Raw genomic sequence first — 18,568 nt, 5'->3', positions numbered from 1 at the left:
ATTTCACTGCTGAATTCTACCGAATTTTCAAATATGAACTAACACCTATTCTTCTCAAACTATTCCAAAAAAATTCAAGAAAAGTAAAGTTGCCCTAATTCTTTCTAAGAGGCTGGCATTACTCTGATACCAAAACCAGACAACGATGCAACAAAGAAGAAATCTATAGGCCAATATCCCTGATGCACACAGATTCAAAGTTCCTTAACAAAATACTAACAAACCAAATCCAACAGCACATGTAAAATATAATGGACAATGATCAAGTGGGATTTATAGCAGGGATGCAAGGATGGTTCGACATATGCAAATCAATAAATGTGACATATCACATTAACAAAATAAGGGAAAAGAACCATATAGTAATCTCAATAGACTCCTTAAAAGCATTTGATAAAATTTAACATCTCTTCCTAACAAAAAACTCTCAACAAACTACGCATTGAAAGAACCTAACTCGGCCAGGCATGGTAGCTCACACCTGTAATTCCAGCACTTTGGGAGGCTGAAATGGGCAGGTCAATTGAGGTCGTGAGTTTAAGACCTGCCTGGGCAACACGGTGAAACCTTGTCCCTACTAAAAATACAAAATATTAGCAAGGCGTGGTGGCACGTACCTGTAGTCCTAGCTACTCAGGAGGCTGAGGTGGGAGAATTAGTTGAACCTAGGAGGTGGAGGTTGCAGTTAGCCAAGATCATGCCATTTCACTCCAGCCTGGGTAACAGAGAAAGACTCCATCAAAAAAAAAAAAAAAAGAACATAACTTAACATAATAAAGGCCATATATGACAAATCCACATCTAGCATCACACTAAATGGGCAAAAGCTGAATGTCTTTCCTCTAAGGCCTAAAACAAGACAACATTGTCCATGTTCAGCACTCTTATTTAACATAGTGCTGGGAAGTTCTAGCAAGAGAAATCATGTAAGAGAAAGAAATAAAAGGCATTCAAATTGGGAAAGAGAAAGTCAAATTTTCACTCTTTGCAGATGATAATGATCTTATATCTAGAAAACTTAAAGATTCCACCAAATTCTTAGATCTGATAAGTAAGTTAAATAACTTTGCAAGATACAGAATCAACATGAAAAATCAGTAGTGTTTCAAATAAAATACCTAAAGATAAATTTTACCAAGGAGGTGAAAAACTTTTACAAGGAAAACTGCAAAAGTCTTATGAAAAAAATTGAAAACGATACAAATAGCTAAAAGTAATCCCATGCTCATGAATTAGAAAATTTAATTTTGTTAATATAACCATAATGTCTAAAGCGATCTACAGATTTATACAGTTCTCATCAAAATACTAGTGTCATTTTCCATAGAAATAGAAAAAAAGTCCTATAATTAAATGGAACCAAATATAGCTTAAATAGCCAAGGCCATTCTGAGCAAATAGAATAAAACCAGTCATGATACTACCTGAGTTCAAAGTATATTACAAGTCTCTAGTAAATAAAAATCGAGGTATTGCTATAAAAATAGATACATAGAAGAGAGAACCAATAAAATGGAAGAGAGAACCAAGAAATAAACCCGCATACATACAGTCAACTGACTTTTGACAAAGACACCAAGAGCATTCATTAGAAAAAGGACATCCTCTTCATTAATGGTGCAAAAAAATTGGATGCTCATATGCATAAGAATGAAAGTGAACCCTTATTTTTCACCAAATGCAAAAATAAACTTAAAATAGATTAAAGACTTAAACACAAATCTTGGAACTATAAGATTATTAGAAAAAATCATAGGAAAAACTTCAGGACATTGATCTAGACAAAGCTTTTATTATTGAGACCTCAAAAGCACAGACAACAAGAACAAGAATAGGCAAATGGGACTATGTTAAACTAAAAACTTCTTCATAGCAAAGAAAACAATCAACAGAGTGAACGGCAATATGTTTAATGGAAGTAATATTTGCAAATATTCTTGACTAATATCCAGAATATGTAAGAAATACAAACAACTCAACAGTGAAAAAACAAATAATCCTATTAAAAAATGTGAAAGGACATGAATAGATATTTCTCAAAAGAAGACATAAGAATGGCCAAAGAATATATGAAAAAATGTTCAACATCACTAATCATCAGGGAAATGCAAATTAAAACAATGAGATATTATCTTGCCCCAGTTAGAATGACTATTATTAAAAGACAAACAATTACAGAGGTTAGTTATGGATGCTAGTGAAAAGAGAGCTCTTATATGCTGTTGGTGAAAGTATAAATTAGTATAGCCACATTGAAAACATTGTGGAGATTCCTAAAAAACATGTAAGTAGAAGTACCATGCAATCTAGTAATTCTACTGAGTATATATCCAAAAGAAAATAAATGAGTATATCAGAGGAATACCCATACTCCCATGTTTATTTGAGCACTATTTGCAATAATCAAGATAAGGAATCAATCTAAGTGCTCATTAATGGATGAGTGGATTAAGAAAATGTGGCATATATACACAACAGAATGCTATCAGCCACAAAGAATAATGAAATCATGCATTTGCAGCAACATGGATAGAACTGGAGGTCCTTAGATTAGGTGAATATGCTAGGCACAGGAAGACAAATATTGTATGTTGTCACTCATATACAGAAGCTGAAAAAAAGTTGATCTCATGGAGACAGAGAGTAGAATGATAGATATCAGATACCGGGAAGGGTGTGTGTGTAGGTTGAGGCACGTGGGAGTGGATAAAGAGAGGTTGGTTAATGGGTACAAACATACAGCTAGATAGAAGAAATAAATTCCAATGCTCAATAGCAGAGTAGGCTGACTATAGTTAACAACAACGTATTGTATATTTCCAAATAGTTAGCAGAGAGGACTTGACATGTTCTCAAAACATGGAAATGATACTCCAGGTGAGGGACGACCCAAATATTCAGACTTGAATATTACACAGTCTTTGGATGTAACAAAATATCACATGTGCCCCATTAATACATACACATACTATGTTTCAATAGAAAAGGAGGTTTTGACACAAAGTAGATTAATGTATAGTCACACATTTATATATATACTATACACATCTGTATATATATACTTTACATATATTTATCTCATTATATATTTTGCATACATGTGTAAACACATATATATACACAAAATATATATATATACCTATACTCTGACATTTTATTATTCATATTGGTCCTCATTATGAGGCTATCTATACTGCTGTTTTTACATTTTCTGAGGGACACTTTTTTGGGGTGATGTGTGCTCATTATCTTGATTGTTATGATGCTTTCATGATTGTACACTTACATGTACCTCAATTGTACCTCAAAAAGCTGTTATGAAAAGCTCAAGAACTACCCTCCCAAATTTATTTGTTTTCCACCAGATAAAAATTGGTACTGATAATTTAGATTTTGTCTTTTAAGCCTTCTTTTTTTCTTATATACAAATCCAATACTTCGTTGAATTTACACGTAAAAACATAATTTATGTAAAATATTATCTTGCTTTTCTCATAATTTCCATTTTATTTTGAAAATATGATTAATTTGTAATTTACCTGTGGTTTTGATATAACACTAAGTCTAGGTAAATTAATCCCAGAACTTATTTTCTGTGCAAGTACTAAAAGCATCCAGAAGAAAACTCATTATGATCTCTTGAGAATGATAATGGGATAATCGGTGTCACCTGGGATTATGGTTACTTTGCATGTTGGCATATCCAATAAATTCTGATTGATCAAAGTTTAGGGCAACTATGCTAAGGGAAACTGCTAAGAAAGGACCTTAGATTTTTCACCCCATGTTTTGGCTTGAGGTCAATGAATAGGTAAAATGCATATACTCGAAGTTACACCTTCTCAGAGAAAAGAAGCTGCAAAAAAACAAACAAACAAACAAAAAATCCAGGAGGGTCATTATTTTTGTTTGCTTGAGGTCTAAATAGTCACTTGGGGTGACTGAGTCACAATATGAAGGTAAAAGTTAATAATTCAACATCAGCGGTAAATTAAGCATTTTAGAATGAGGATTGAATACAGGAAATTATGACGGTATCTCTGTTGCCCCAGAATTATAATAGTACAGATTTTGGGCCCTGGGATAATTCCTGGAGGTATGGGTCGAAATTGGGTAGGACTGAAAGGATGGAAAACTGCAGGAAATAGAGCATTTAGCAAATAGCAAATCTTGCTGATGTAAGAAAGATGTCGACATAAAGATTAGAATTGTAGAGCATAGCTCAGAGCTGGAATAGAGGCTGTGAGGGTAGAAATATAAATGGGTCCAGGATAAAAGATCCTGTAGATCCAGACTGAGATACTAAGTCCTAGTCCAACCTCTGGGACTTATCTTATCCCAGTGTTCCAATGGAATAAATTATTCTCTACTGCCTGGAGGATTGCAAATCTAGTAACTAAGTAGGCCATTTCAATCAAGGAATTCCATAGCTGCTTGAACTCAGGTAAAGGTAGTTCTTCTGAACAGAAGTATTACAGAAGAAGAAGCATTATTTCATTGGCTTTAGCATAACTCCTTCTTAAGACAATTATTTTATACACAAATGGCAATCTTAAGCCAATACTCTTAAAATATTTTTAGATAATAATACCAGCAACTTGATACATTATTTAAATGTATTTCTTTACCATTTGGTTTCAGATTGTATTTCTTGTTGACAAATTTGTAGATCATAAACAACTAAAGGTTAATATTTTGTGAGAGGAAAGATCAAAGATGAGGGAAAAGACTGAGGACAACTGGGTACTGCCCTCTGGCATGCCCTGGGGAATGCACTCTCATTGATTCAATTGTTAGACCATGACCTTCTCAGCACTTACGTGAAGAACAGTCCCTTCCTTGCCTTAACCAAAGAAAATACATCTTCTTTTTAATCTTCCTCACCTCAGTGAATCTGTTATTTGTTTAAAAAAGTTACTGAGGTGTAACTTACATATAACATAGCATGCAAGTCTTAAGTGTATAGCTTGATTCATTTACAACTATGTATATACTAGTGTAACTACTACCAAAATCAATATATAGATGATTTCCAATACCCAAGAAGGTCCCTTGCACCCCTTTCAGTCTGAAGACCCCAAAAGTAAAACCTATCTTGATATAACTAGGATTAGTTTCATCAGTTTTTAAACTTTAAATAAGTGAAATATATATTTTTAATGTCTAACCTCTTTCACCACTCATTATTATGCTTATGAGATTCATCCATGTTGCATGTGAAGAAGTTTGTATTTGTTAATAACTGCAGAGTATTCCACTGTATACACACAGTACAATTAATTTAATCATTCCATTAATTATAAGAATTTTTATTATTTTCAATTTGGAACCATTATAAGTAAAACTATGAACATTTTCTCTGTACCTCTTTTAGTAAACACTGTTGTTATTCACTCTGTGTGTGTGTGTGTGTGTGTGTGTGCATGTATGTGTGTGTGTTTGGATATATACCCCAGAGTGGGATTATTGGGCTGTATGGTACACACATGTTTTCCTTTAGTAGATATTGCCAAATATTTTTCCAAATGAGTTTTATCAAATCATACTTCCGTCAGCTTCATATCCTCACCTATTATTTGTATTCTCAGCTTTTTTCAATTTTATCTATTATGTTTGCGTAATACTATTTCATTGCAGTTTTTAATTTATATTTGTTTAATAACAAGATATTGAGCTTATTTGCATGTGTTTATCAGCCACTTTGATCCCATCTTTTGCATAATCTCCTTCGAATGTTTTTTCCATTGTTGTAATTAGGTTGACTGTTTTTTTCCTTTTTCGCTTGTATGAATTCTCTACATGTTCTTGATAAGGCAATTGTCAAATGTTTTACAAATATCTTCCCTTAGTCTGTGGCTTATGATTTGAACTATCTTAGTTGTAGCTTTTGTTTAAACAAAAGTTTCTAATTCAAATAAATCTAACTAATCTTTATTTTCTTATGTTAGTGCTTATGCATGTGTTTGCATGTGTGTGTTCTATTTAAGAAATTTTGGTTACCCAAAGTTAATGAGTCATAAAGACATTTAGCATTGAAAAATATTGGAGAACAAAGCTGTAGGATTTACAGTACCAAGTATTAAAACTCACTATAATGCTGAAGTCATTAAGACAGAGTACTAGTAGCACAAGTACAGATACATGGACCAATGGCATATTATGTAATTCAGAAACAAATTCACATACATAGTCACTTGATTTATGACAGTCTCAAATGCAATTGAGTGGGGAAAGGATGATCATTTTTATAAAAGACAGGAGGTCAATGGAATATCTAATAGAGGAAAGATAAGGATTCTGATCACCACCTTCCACTAAAAACAAAAATTATTTTCCCTTGAGTTATAGATTTAAATGTGAGTACCATCTTATTTTTACAAATCTAAATGTGCAAACTATCGTATTTGTAAAACATAAATTCCAGCTATTTGATAATTATCTGATATTATTTGAAGTATGCAGTCACATTTCTTCCAAATTCTCTTGTCTAGTGATTTTCTCTCATTATAGTCAATTTGATCCATTGCATTATATGTAAAAGATCTTCGTGAAAACGAAAGGAAGGCACTTGGTGGAGGTTTTGGAATATATTACTAATGGTAAGATTTCCATAAGTGGTTTTGGGGAGAATAATTCAGAGAGTACAAAGCATTAATGGGATTGAGAGAGAAACTGGAAAGGGAGTGAGGGAGCAGGAAGGGCACAAAGGGAAGTTGTTGAGAAAGGCTGAGGTCAGGTGGGGCACAAAAGTTGTGTAATTTACGAATCCAAGACCTAGCATGAAGACCCTGGAGACTTGAAGAAAGAGGGAGACTGGTAGATGGAAAGACTGCAGAAAGGAGTTTGGACAGCTTAAAATACTGGCCGCTGGGGCCCACCACTGAGTTCTCAATTTCTTCTTCATGCTGTCTTGGTTCTGATAGAGGCTGCCTTACAGTCTTTGTAAAACAAATCTTTTATCGCCATTATCCATTAAATGTCTAGCAACTCTCCAAAATAAAATGTCAAGTTGCAAAAGAGACAGAGGAGCACTACCTGCTTGACTATGGCCCCTTAACACTGGCTAATTCTTTTGGCAGCATTTTCAATATTTCGTGAAACAAAAGATGCCTACCTTGTCATTTTCAGATCTATATAACCACATGGTAATTGTCCCTACATGAAAAAATGTTTCTTCTAGGCCCTCCCCAAGAAGTTCATGAGAATGAACTCAACATGTAATAATACTTTGTATTTGTATAGTATGTTTTAGCTTATAAACTCCTTTATTAAAAGCATGGAGATAACTAACATTTACTTTTAGATCACAATAGTATTAGAATAAAACATTGCATGTAATCTCATTTAACATTATAGCAGTGCTATTGGGTAGTCACTTATGAATCTTATTTTCAAATAAAGAAACTGACAAAGATATAATATAACTTACCCAAGTCCACACAGCTTGTAAATTTGTGTCCTAACAAGAACCCAGCCTTTCACTACGTAGTGTACTCGGGCTTTTAAATGACAGTACACGGGGGAGATTTGTTCAATGAGGCAGTCAGTACAAGGTACGTGCCTCTAACAGATCAAGGGATTTACAGTGGACACTGGATATGAATACATGATAATCAGAACAAATCTAGAGTCTGTGAAGATTACAAATCATGATTGTGGGGACATTTCTAGTTCGTAACCCAGGCAACATCATCAATGAACCTCACCAATTTTAAACGTTTGCCTTGGGAACAAACTGCAAAGATTAGTTGCATGATTCGGCAGAGCCACAATCAGATAACAAAGGTCACTGTAAGGGAAAATGACTTGCTGGTCCAGAAAAAGGTAACAACTTCTCAGCTTTATTAAATTCATTCAGTAATTATTTATTGAGGTCTTAAGATGATTTATGCTCTCTTCTAGATGCTGAAGATACATAGAATAACCAAACATATAAACTACACAATCTTATGGAGTTTGGTAACTGTTCTATAATGTGTCACATACTTGGAGAGGTTCTGGGAATGAAAAGATACTCAACTTTCCTAAGAACTTCCTGGTTAAAAGGAAAACTATCTGCAGTTTGGGAGAATTCTAATAGAGATTTGTCCAGAAACAATGTGGAAGCAACTAACTACCTTGAGAGGTCTAGAAATACTGAACACTAAATTGTAAAACACTAAAAATTCCAGATATTCTTTGAGTCACATGATGAGAAATAAACAGGACATTTAGAACAAAGAAAGAAATATCACACAGACAGAAATCACATAGAGAATAGAAAATTTACTCTGAAACTAGGTGTAATCAGATGTTGTTGAATTGTCTTATTATTCTGAAAACTTGGGAAATGTTTGTATATGTGAGTGCCTGGTCATTTATATTGAAGTCTCTACATAGCTTGCTAGCATGTTTTTAAAATTATGAATTAAGTTTTTGTTCTTTGTAAGAAAGAATACATTATTATTTAATAAAAAATATTTTTCTCATGTCTTGCTTAAGAAAGGGCAATTTAATATCTAAAAGGCAAGAGTAAAAATAAGGAAAGAAGTGTGTAGTCATAAGTTATTTTGTGTTAGTTCTGGGGTGATGGTTAGGAAATAAAAATTAAAAGAAAGATCAGAGGCTCTTAAGATAGAACTTTCTGGTCTTGCTAAAGTATATAATGAATGTCCAGAAAACCATCTGCAGGAAAGGAGAACTAAACATCACTAAAAGTTGCTCACCTACAGCCAGAAGAATTTTTTTTTTTTTTGGTTGAGGGAGATGGCGTTAATTTAAAAACATACCAAAGCTTATCTGTAAAGTCTTTCATAGATAAGATGAATTATCTTTAGCTTAACTTTAATTGACTTTAAATAATTTTACATGATCTTGAAATTAACACTTACAAATTATTGAGCAACTTTCTCCAACAAATTGCATTGTAAAAAGAAAGCTGGAAAAGAATGCTGTTACTTCACCACACCAGCATGGTTTATATATTGGAAATGTATAATTGTCATTTATTTCTTGCTAAACTGCTGTTTATAAAGGAGAGTGTTGATTCAACATCAAGTGAAACTTAATTGCTTGGTTTTATCTGTTGGTCCTGTCAATTCCTGGCATTGCTCTACCCAACACAATGCTGTCTGTATTTATAGCACTGATGTCTTCATATAGAGTTGTTATCCAGCTCCAAATATGGTTTTAAAAGAATTTAGGAAGTGTTGGAAAGCGAAGAATAACTTGATTTGCATGTGAGTCCCAAACATGGGTGCCAGTTGGCTGTTTCTGTTCATAAATTTCCTATTTTCATAGATTGTTCTCTTTCTGTTTAAGCTTTTTAGCATAGTAGGAAATTATCTACAATAACTTTTTTCCCCTAAAATAAAAATCTGACACATTTATCTAGCATATAACAACATGATAGAATATTTCTACTCGGATTATCCCAGAACACTCTTCAGAGATAAAGGCTAATTTGCTTACAACCACATCTTGTTTGTCTGAATATATCCATTTTAAAAAGAACCTTTACATCAATCATTTATTCAGAGATTGGCTAACAAAAATTTTATAAACCACATACAAACAATACATATTGAAGGAAGCATTCATGTGTTAAATGTGATTTTAAAATCATATTTGTAAAATAATTGTTGCATATATTCTAGCTGTGGCTTTATTCTAATTATCCACTGGACGCAGACATCCTCTCCTCTCCCTTCACTTTCTCCATGACTGAACTCTTACCTACAACAATCTCATTTGTGTCTGATTGCTTCTTCACACCACTCAGTAAAATTGTGCTTATGCTTCAAAGTCCTCTGTGTTGCAAGGGCTCAATGACTCCGGACTTGCTCAGAATCTCGGGCCAAAAAGTACTCTAGACTTTAACAAATTCAAACTTATGTTGCACATAAAATAAAGCCAAAGTCCATTTTTGAATTTGAATTTTAAGAACCCTGGGAGATTAGTAGCCCTTTGAAAATTTCCCCCTTTTATTCTACAATATGCAGCCTCTCCTGTGTTCTTGTATCATTTGCTCAGGAGTAGATAACTGCCAAGTTATAAAGATAACCAGAAGCCCTGTGGAAAGGCCAATCTGGAGAGCAACTAGGGCCTTCCACCAATCAACAGTACCAACTTGCGGGTCACATAAGTAAATCAATTTGGAAGCAGGAAAGTCGTCAGAGACATAAATGTCTGCAGTCTCAACTGACAACTGATTGCAATCAATGAGGCACCATAAACTAAATGTGCTCAGTCAAGCCATCCTTGAATTACTGATTCCCAGTCCAAGAGACAACATTTATTACTTTAAATCATTGAGCCTTGGGATTATTTATTATGAGAAGTAGATAGGTAAAACAAAGTTGAATAGAAAGATAAATGTATATTGACTTTCATTCTGATTATGAAAGCTATAAATTGTAGAGTCATTGAGCCCTTGCCACATAGAGAACTTTGAAGCATAAGCAAATCTCAGGATATATTGCTTAATTTTTAAAAATAAATGCAATTTAATTTGATTAATGATCAAATACTAAGAATCAATATTTAGTCTTCATAAATTTTTAGTTTACACTTTGGCAGTCAGTCCCTGACATAAAGCAACCAACCTAAAATTACCTTATGTATCCTCATGTTAGGCTATTCTTCCTACCTAGAGAATATAATACTTGAAATCATTTCTCACTATGCACACTCAAACTTAATTTTGATAATTAAGAATGAAGTTTACATTATTCATCAACAAAATGGAGCCAAAGGAACAGAGTTCTTTATGGAACTGGTCATATTAAATGTGAAGGAATGTTATTTCTTTCAAGATTATGTATTGCTTATATTACTGGTGGCAACAGTTCTACCTTTAGTGAAATTATTAGCAGTAGGAGATAAAATATTTAAAGTTGTTTTTGAAGCTCAGTACCTACACTTAACAAAAATATAAACTTGACAACCCATTTGACCTCCAGATTTTATTTCCTAGTTTCTGAATTTCAGTGAATCAGAACCATAAAGGTGAGCTACTAATATATTTTAAGGAGTGTTAAACTGATAGACACAAGCAAATATCTGTGTATGACTGAAAATTCCTAATTAGTTGATTGGTTTAAATACATTCTTCAACCCACAGATACTTCAATTTTCTTATTTTAAAATATAGAAATTAGGATATATGCTCTTCAAGTATTCCTCCTGAATTGATATACCATGTTGAATTTTAGTTTTCTCTGTTGTTCCAGAGTTAGAAAAAATAAATAAACAAACGAGGAGGGAGACATTTTCAGTCAATAACAGAACCTTGGCAAGCCAGAAACCTAATGTTGTTATTACGATTAATGACAGATCATCCTTCAGTAGTCATTGAATAATAAACATGGTAATTCTGAATAATATTAGAACTAAAATGGTTATATAGTTTCTTAAGGCAAGTACTGACACCTAATCCTATAAAACATTTAGAAAAATAGACCCAATTGATTTCAGATAACTAAAAACACTCAGAAAAATCATGATTTTTTCCCTTCATATTCTTCCAGAGTAGTTCAAATCATAACTGATAATGTGCAAAGAGTAATGACATTTGATTTTGAATGTAAATGTTAGAAATAACTTTCCTCTTGGGGTAGGGAAAACCACCGTTTTTAAGGATTGGTCGACTCAGCCCTTTCAGCCTGCCTTCAGGATATCATTTTATGAGGCCAGCATCATCCTGATACCAAAACTTGGTAGAGATACGACAACAACAACAACAAAAACTTCAGGCCAATATCCTTGATGAATGATTCAAAAATCCTCAATAAAATACTGGCAAACCAAATCCAGCAGTGCATCAAAAAACTTATCCACCATGATCAAGTTGCCTTCATCTCCAGGATGCAAGGTTGGTCCAACATACACAAATCAATAAATGTGATTCATCACATAAGCAGAACTAAAGACAAAAACCACATGACTATCTCAATAGAATGCAGGAAAGGTCTTTGTTAAAAAACCACATCCCATTTATGTTAAAAACTCTCAATAAACTAGGTATTGAAGAAACATAACTCAAAATAATAAGAGCCATGTATAACAAACCCACAGCAAACATAATACCAAATGGGCAAAAGCTGGAAGCATTTTCCTTGAAAACCGACACAAGATGAGGATGTCCTTTCTCAACACTCCTATTCAACATATTATTGGAAATTATGGCCTGGGCAATCTGGCAAGAGAAGAAAATAAAGGGTATTCAAATAGGAAGAGAGGAAGTCAAACTCTCTTTGTTTGCAGATGACATGATCCTACATACAGAAAACCCCATTGTCTCAGCCCAGAAGCTTCTTAAGCTAATAAACAACTTCAACTTCAGCAAAGTCTCAGAATACAAAGTCAGTGTGCAAAAATCAATAACATTCCAACAAGAGGCAAGCAGAAGGCCAAATCATGAATGAACTCTGAATTAGGTTCACAATTGCTTCCTAAAAATATAGCTAACAAGGGAGGTGAAAGACTTCATCTAGGAGAGCTACAAACTACTGCTCAAACAAATCAAAGAGGACACAAACAAATGGAAAAATATTCCATGCTCATGTATTGGAAGAATCAATATTGTGAAAATGGCCATACTGCCCAAAGTAATTTATAGATTCAGTGCTATTCCCATTAAGCTATCACTGGCATTCTTCACAGAATTAGAAAATTTTATTTTAAAATTTATGTAGAACTAAAGAAGACCCCAAATAGCCAAGAAAATTCTAAGCATAAAGAACAAAGCTGGAGGCATCACTCTACCAAACTTCAAACTATACTGCAAGGCTACAGTAATCAAAACAGCACAGTACTGGTATAGGAAAAGACACATAGACCAGTGGAACAGAATAGAGCACTCAGAAATAAGACTGCCCACCTACAACCATCTGATCTTTGACAAGCCTGACAAAAACAAGCAATGGGTAAGGATTCCTATTGAATAAATGGTGTTGGGAGAGCTGGCTAGCCATACACAGGAAATTGAAACTGAATCTTTTCCTTACACCTTATACAAAAATTAACTCAAGATAGATTAAAGACTTAAATGTAAAACCCCAAACTTCAAAAACCCTTTAAAAATCTAGGCAATACCTAGACATAGGCATGGGCAGAGATGTCAAGACGAAAATGCCAAAAGCAATTTCAACAAAGCAAAAATTGACAATGGGATCTAATTAAAGAGCTTCTGCACAGCAAAAGTGCAGAGTGAACATCAGAGTGAACAGAGAACCTACAGAATGGGAGAAATATTTTGCAGTCCATTCACCTGACAAAGGTCTAATATCCAGAGAGTACAAGGAACTTAAACAAATTCACAAGAAAAAAACAAACAACACCATTAAAAGGTGGGCAAAGGACATGAACAGATACTTCTCAAAGAAGACATTCATGCATCCAACAACATATGAAAAGAAGCTGAACATCACTGATAATTAGAGAAATGCAAATCAAAACCACAATGAGACACCATCTCACTCCAGTCAGAATGGTTACTATTAAAAGTCAAAAGGAACAGATGCTGATGAGGTTGCAGAGAAAAAGGAATGCTTTTACACTGTTGGTGGGAGTGTAAATTAGTTCAACCATTGTGGAAGACAGTGTGAAAATTCCTCAAAGACCTAAAGGCAGAAATACTACTTGATCCAACAATTTCATTACTGGGTATATACTCAAAGGAATATAAATATTCTATTATAAAGATACATGCACATGTGTGTTCACTGCAGCACTATTCTTAAAAGCAAAGACATAAAATCAACCTAAATGCCCATGAATTATAGGCTGGATAAAGAAAATGTGATATATATACACCATGGAACACTATGCAGCCATAAAAAGGAACACAGTTATGTCCTTTGCAGTGACATGGAAGGGGTTGGAAACCATTATCCTTAACATACTAACACAGGAACAGAAAAACCAAACACTATATATTCTCACTTATAAGTGGGTGCTGAATGATGAGAACACATGGACACATGATGGGGAACAACACCCACTAGGGCCTGTCAGAAAGGAAGATATGGGGAGGGAGAGTATCAGTAAGAATAGCTAATGGATGCTGGGCTTAATACTTAGGTTATGCAATGATCTGTGCAGCAAACCACCATGGCACACATTCACCTATGTAACTAACCTGCACATGTACCACTGAACTCAGAAGTTGAAGAAAAAAAGTATTATCTCACCAAGCTCTATCCAGGTGGCTGCAAAGAAACTGGACTATGAATGTATAAAGCTCACACCACACACACACACACACACACACACAGTATAACTTTCCAATTAATTTTTTTTTCTACTTTAAGGAAATTTGAACCCTTTAAAGCTTAGCTCTTGCCTTTAGGCTTTCACAGATTTAAGATGAAGTTAATATAGTCCTACTCTCATGGTATGAACCTGATAACCTACTACAGGCAATATGTTCAATGATTCTTTCTGGTCCAGAAATTTCAAGCAGGTCAGAAGGAGAGGGAGCAAATGGGTAGGAGTGAATCATGACATTGGATTTATAGTAGTCCCACAAATTACTCTCATAAAGTACTCTTTCTATTAGAATGGAATGTTTATTGACAATATAGATGAAAAGTCGTGGCCTTATATAAATTTGGGAGCCATTTTTAAAAATTCAGACCACCAGTGGAAAGACAATGTTCCATGTGATATTACTTTAAAATCACTTCCATCAACATGACCTGGGGAAAAACCTCAACAGTCAAACCAATAGTCAAAAATCTCTGATCCAGTAATCACATTGCACAAATAAATAAAATGATACATATAACCATCTACCAGAGTATGCTGTATATTATCCAAGTATTTTTCAAAAACAAGCACAAACAAGGATGCTACCTCAGCCTCTCACAAAGGCATATGTTGAATTGTACCTGTTCTATGTTCTTCTCCTTTACCTCTCACTTTGTCTGCTAAGGGGATGTTTTTCTCCAGTAATATAAGAAGAGGAAGAATTTTCTTAATCCATTTACAATTTTTCCTTAATGCCGTTAGGAAAATGACAATATTCTTGTGTAATAGAAGATATTATCATTGTTGTCTTATGTATGAATGGAGTATGGTTCTGAGAAGCAACTTAAAATCTCAGAACCATGGGAATCCAGGCCCTATAGCTTCTGAGTCTAGATTTTTAAATAATACCCTCTTCTGCTTCACATCATTTTAAAACAGATAAGTTAAATGAAACAAAGTTTAAAATGCCCTTTCTCTCTTGCATAGTTTTAATGAGGGTGATATTTCTACTAATTCATAAATTGGTCACCAAGAACAAACAATGGGGTCAATCTTCAGCAAACTAGGAAGACATTTTGCACAGAGAAATAATTTGTGGTGAAAACTCAGATGAAATAATCTGAACACAATTCAGTGTTCAATGTGTTTGACGTGGATATATTAATGAAATACAGGTTGAGTATCTCTTATCCAAAATGCTTGGGACCAGAAACGTTTGGGATTTCAATTTTTTAAAAATATTTCCATATACATAATGAGATATCCTGGGGATGGGACCCAAGTCTAAACACAAACTTATTCACATTTCATATATACTTTACACACAGCCTGAAGATAATTTTATACAATATTTTAAAATAATTTTTTGCATGAACCAAGGTTTGTGTACATTGAACCATCAGAAAGCAAAGGTGTTGCTATCTCAGCCGCCCACTTAGACAATCTGTGGTTGCTTGGCATTGCCATTATTCCTGACTCTAAATGCATATGCAATCTATAAACAATCATTTTCTTACACTTATTCACACATAAGTACTTAACAGAAAACAATTATGATATACCATTAATATAGTGAAAAATAATGTGTTTAGGCTAACTAAGCAATAGAGTAGCATCACCAGAATACGTGTATCTGCTGTTAAACAGCAACAACAAACAACAGCAAGTTTTTAGTCTCCACTTATAATGTGGTGTTTTGATGAAAAGTTTACTACACACTGTATTTTTGTAACTTCTTCTGTGTTTTCTTCCTCCCATGTTTTTTATCCTTTTCTTTACTTTTATTTTTGTTTTTTTTTTTTCTGGTACAGAGTGAGTGTATATATTTATGGGGTACATGAGATATTTTGATACAGGCATACAGTGCATAATAATCACATCAGGGCAAATGAAGTATCCGTTAGCCCAATTATTTATCATTTGTTTGTGTTAAAAAATCGAATTCTATTATTTTAGTAATTTTTAAGCATGTGATAAAATAATGTTGACTATCATCACCTTGTTGTGCTATCAAATACTAGATCTTATTTATTCTATCTAAGTGTATTTTCTTTGTCCCTTAACCAACCCCACTTCCCAACCTGCCCCACCCAACAACCTTTTCCAGCCTTTGGTAACCATCATTCTGCTCTCTATCTCCATGGGTTCATTTATTCTAATTTTTAGATCCCGCAAATGAATGAGAACACACAAAGTTTGTCTTTCTGTGCCTGGCTTATTTCACTTAACAAAATGTCCTACAGTTCCATCCATCTTGTTGCAAATGACAGTATCTCTTTCTTTTTTATGGCTGCATAGGACTCCTTTGTATACATATGGGGTATATACCACAGTTTATTTATTTGTCTATTGATAGGCACTTAGGTTGCTTCCAAATCATGGCTACCACGAATAGTGCTGCAATAAATATGAGAGTGGAGGTATTTCTTTGATATGCTGATTTCCTTTCTTTTGGCTATATACCTAGCAATGGAATTGCTAGGATCATATAATAGTTCTATTTTTAGTTTTTTGAGAAACCTCCAAACAGTTCTCCATAGTGGTTGTACTAATTTACATTCCCACTAACAGTGTATGAGGGTTCTCTTTTCTTCACATTCTCGCCAGCATTTATTATTGCCTGTCTTCTGGGTAAAAGTCTTTTTAACTGGGCTAAGATAATATGTCATTGTAGTTTTGATTTGCACTTCTCTGGTCAATGGTGTTGAGCACCTTCTGGTATACTCACTTGCCATTTGTTTGTCTTCTATTGAGAAATGTGTATTCAGATTTTTGCCCATTTAAAAATCAGATTATTAGAATTTTTTCTTTACAGTTGTTTCACCTACTTACATATTCTGGTTATTAAACCTCTGTCAGAAAGATAGTTTGCAAATCTTTTCTCCCATTATTTAGTTTATGTTGTCACTTCATTGATTGTTTCCTTTATGGTGCAGAAGCTTTTAACTTAATATGATCCTAGTTATCAATTTTTGCTTTGGTTTCCTGTACTTGTGGGGTACTATTCAAAAAATCTTTGCCCAGTCCAATGTCCTGGAGAATTTCCTCAATGTTTTCTGGCAGTATTTTCATAGTTTGAGGTCTTTGATTTAAGTCTTCAATCCATTTTGATTCAATTTTTGTATATGGCAAGACATAGGGTCTAGTTTCATTCTTCTGAATATAGATATTCAGTTTTCCCAGCAACATTTATTGAAGAGAATGTCCTTTCCCCAATGTATGTTATTGATGCCTTTGTTGTAAATGAATTCACTGTAGATGTATCAATTTGTTTCTAGGTTCTGCATTCTGTTCCGTTGGTCTATGAGTCTGTTTTTATGCTAGTGCCAGGCAGTTTCGGTTACTATAGCTCTGTAGTGTAATTTGAAGTCAGGTAATGTGATTACTCCAGTTTTATTCTTTTTGCTCAGAATAGTTTTTGCTATTCTAGATATTTTGTGGTTTCATATAAATTTTAGGACTATTTTTTCTGTTTATGTGAAGAATGTCATTGGTATTTTGATGGTGATTGCATTAAATCTGTAGATTCCTTTGGGTAGTATGTACATTTTAATACTATTGATTCTTCCAATCCATGAACTATGGAATTTTTTTCCATTTTTTTTTTTTGTGTGTATGTGTGTGTGTGTTCTCTTCAGTTTCCTTCCTCAGTGTTTTATGGTTTTCATTGTAAAAATCTTTCACTTTTTCTGGTTAAGTTAAATTCTAGGTATTTAATTTTATGTGTGGCTATTGTAAATGGGATTACTATTTAAATTTATTTTTCACATTGTTCACTGTTGGCATGTAGAAATGCTACTAATTTTGTATATTGATTTTTGTATCCTGTAACTTTACTGATTTTTTTTGTCAGTTCTAATAGTTTTGTGTGTGTGTGTGTGTAAAGTCCTTAGGTTTTTCCAAATATAAGTTCATATTATCTGCAAACAAGGATAATTTGACTCTTCCTTTCCAATTTGGATACCTTTTATTTCTTTCTCTTGTCTGATTTCTCTATCTAGAACTGCCAGCATTAAGTTAAATAGCAGTGGTAAAAGATGGCATTCTTGTCATTATCCGGATCTTAGAGGAAAGGCTTTCAGTTTTTACCCATTCAGTATGATATTAGCTGTGTGTGTTATATATGGCTTTTATTGTATTGAGGTATATTTCTTCTATCACTAGTTTTTTTTAGGGCTTTTATTATGAAGAGATGTTGAATTTTATTGAATGCTTTTCCAGCATCAATTGAAATGATCATATAGTTTTGTCTTTCATTTTGTTGTTACAATGTATCACATTGATTTGCTTAGGTCCAGCCACCCTTATATCCTGCAATAAATCCCACTTGGTCATGATG

The 18,568-nt window shown here is 33.7% G+C and overlaps 1 protein-coding gene across 3 annotated transcripts in view; it reads right to left on the bottom strand.

Moving 5' to 3' along the window:
• CRISP1 (cysteine-rich secretory protein 1) overlaps nt 1–14,202 on the bottom strand; it is a 43,645-nt gene extending 29,443 nt beyond the window's left edge. For 2 of the 3 annotated variants that reach the window (XM_011960252.1, XM_011960250.1), the window contains exon 1: nt 7,430–7,536. The gene's annotated coding sequence lies outside the window, so the exon portion shown is untranslated. Of the gene's footprint in view, nt 1–7,429; nt 7,537–14,119 lie in introns of those variants that run through there. The other variant, XM_011960251.1, reaches the window with a different exon arrangement.
• Between the last annotated feature and the right edge of the window lie 4,366 nt (nt 14,203–18,568).

Source organism: Colobus angolensis, unplaced genomic scaffold (assembly GCF_000951035.1).
Source record: "Colobus angolensis palliatus isolate OR3802 unplaced genomic scaffold, Cang.pa_1.0 Scaffold51, whole genome shotgun sequence".
NCBI classification, from domain to species: Eukaryota; Metazoa; Chordata; class Mammalia; order Primates; family Cercopithecidae; genus Colobus; species Colobus angolensis.
Note: the sequence above shows the minus strand (reverse complement) of the source record. Positions and strands in the feature narration are given on the sequence as shown.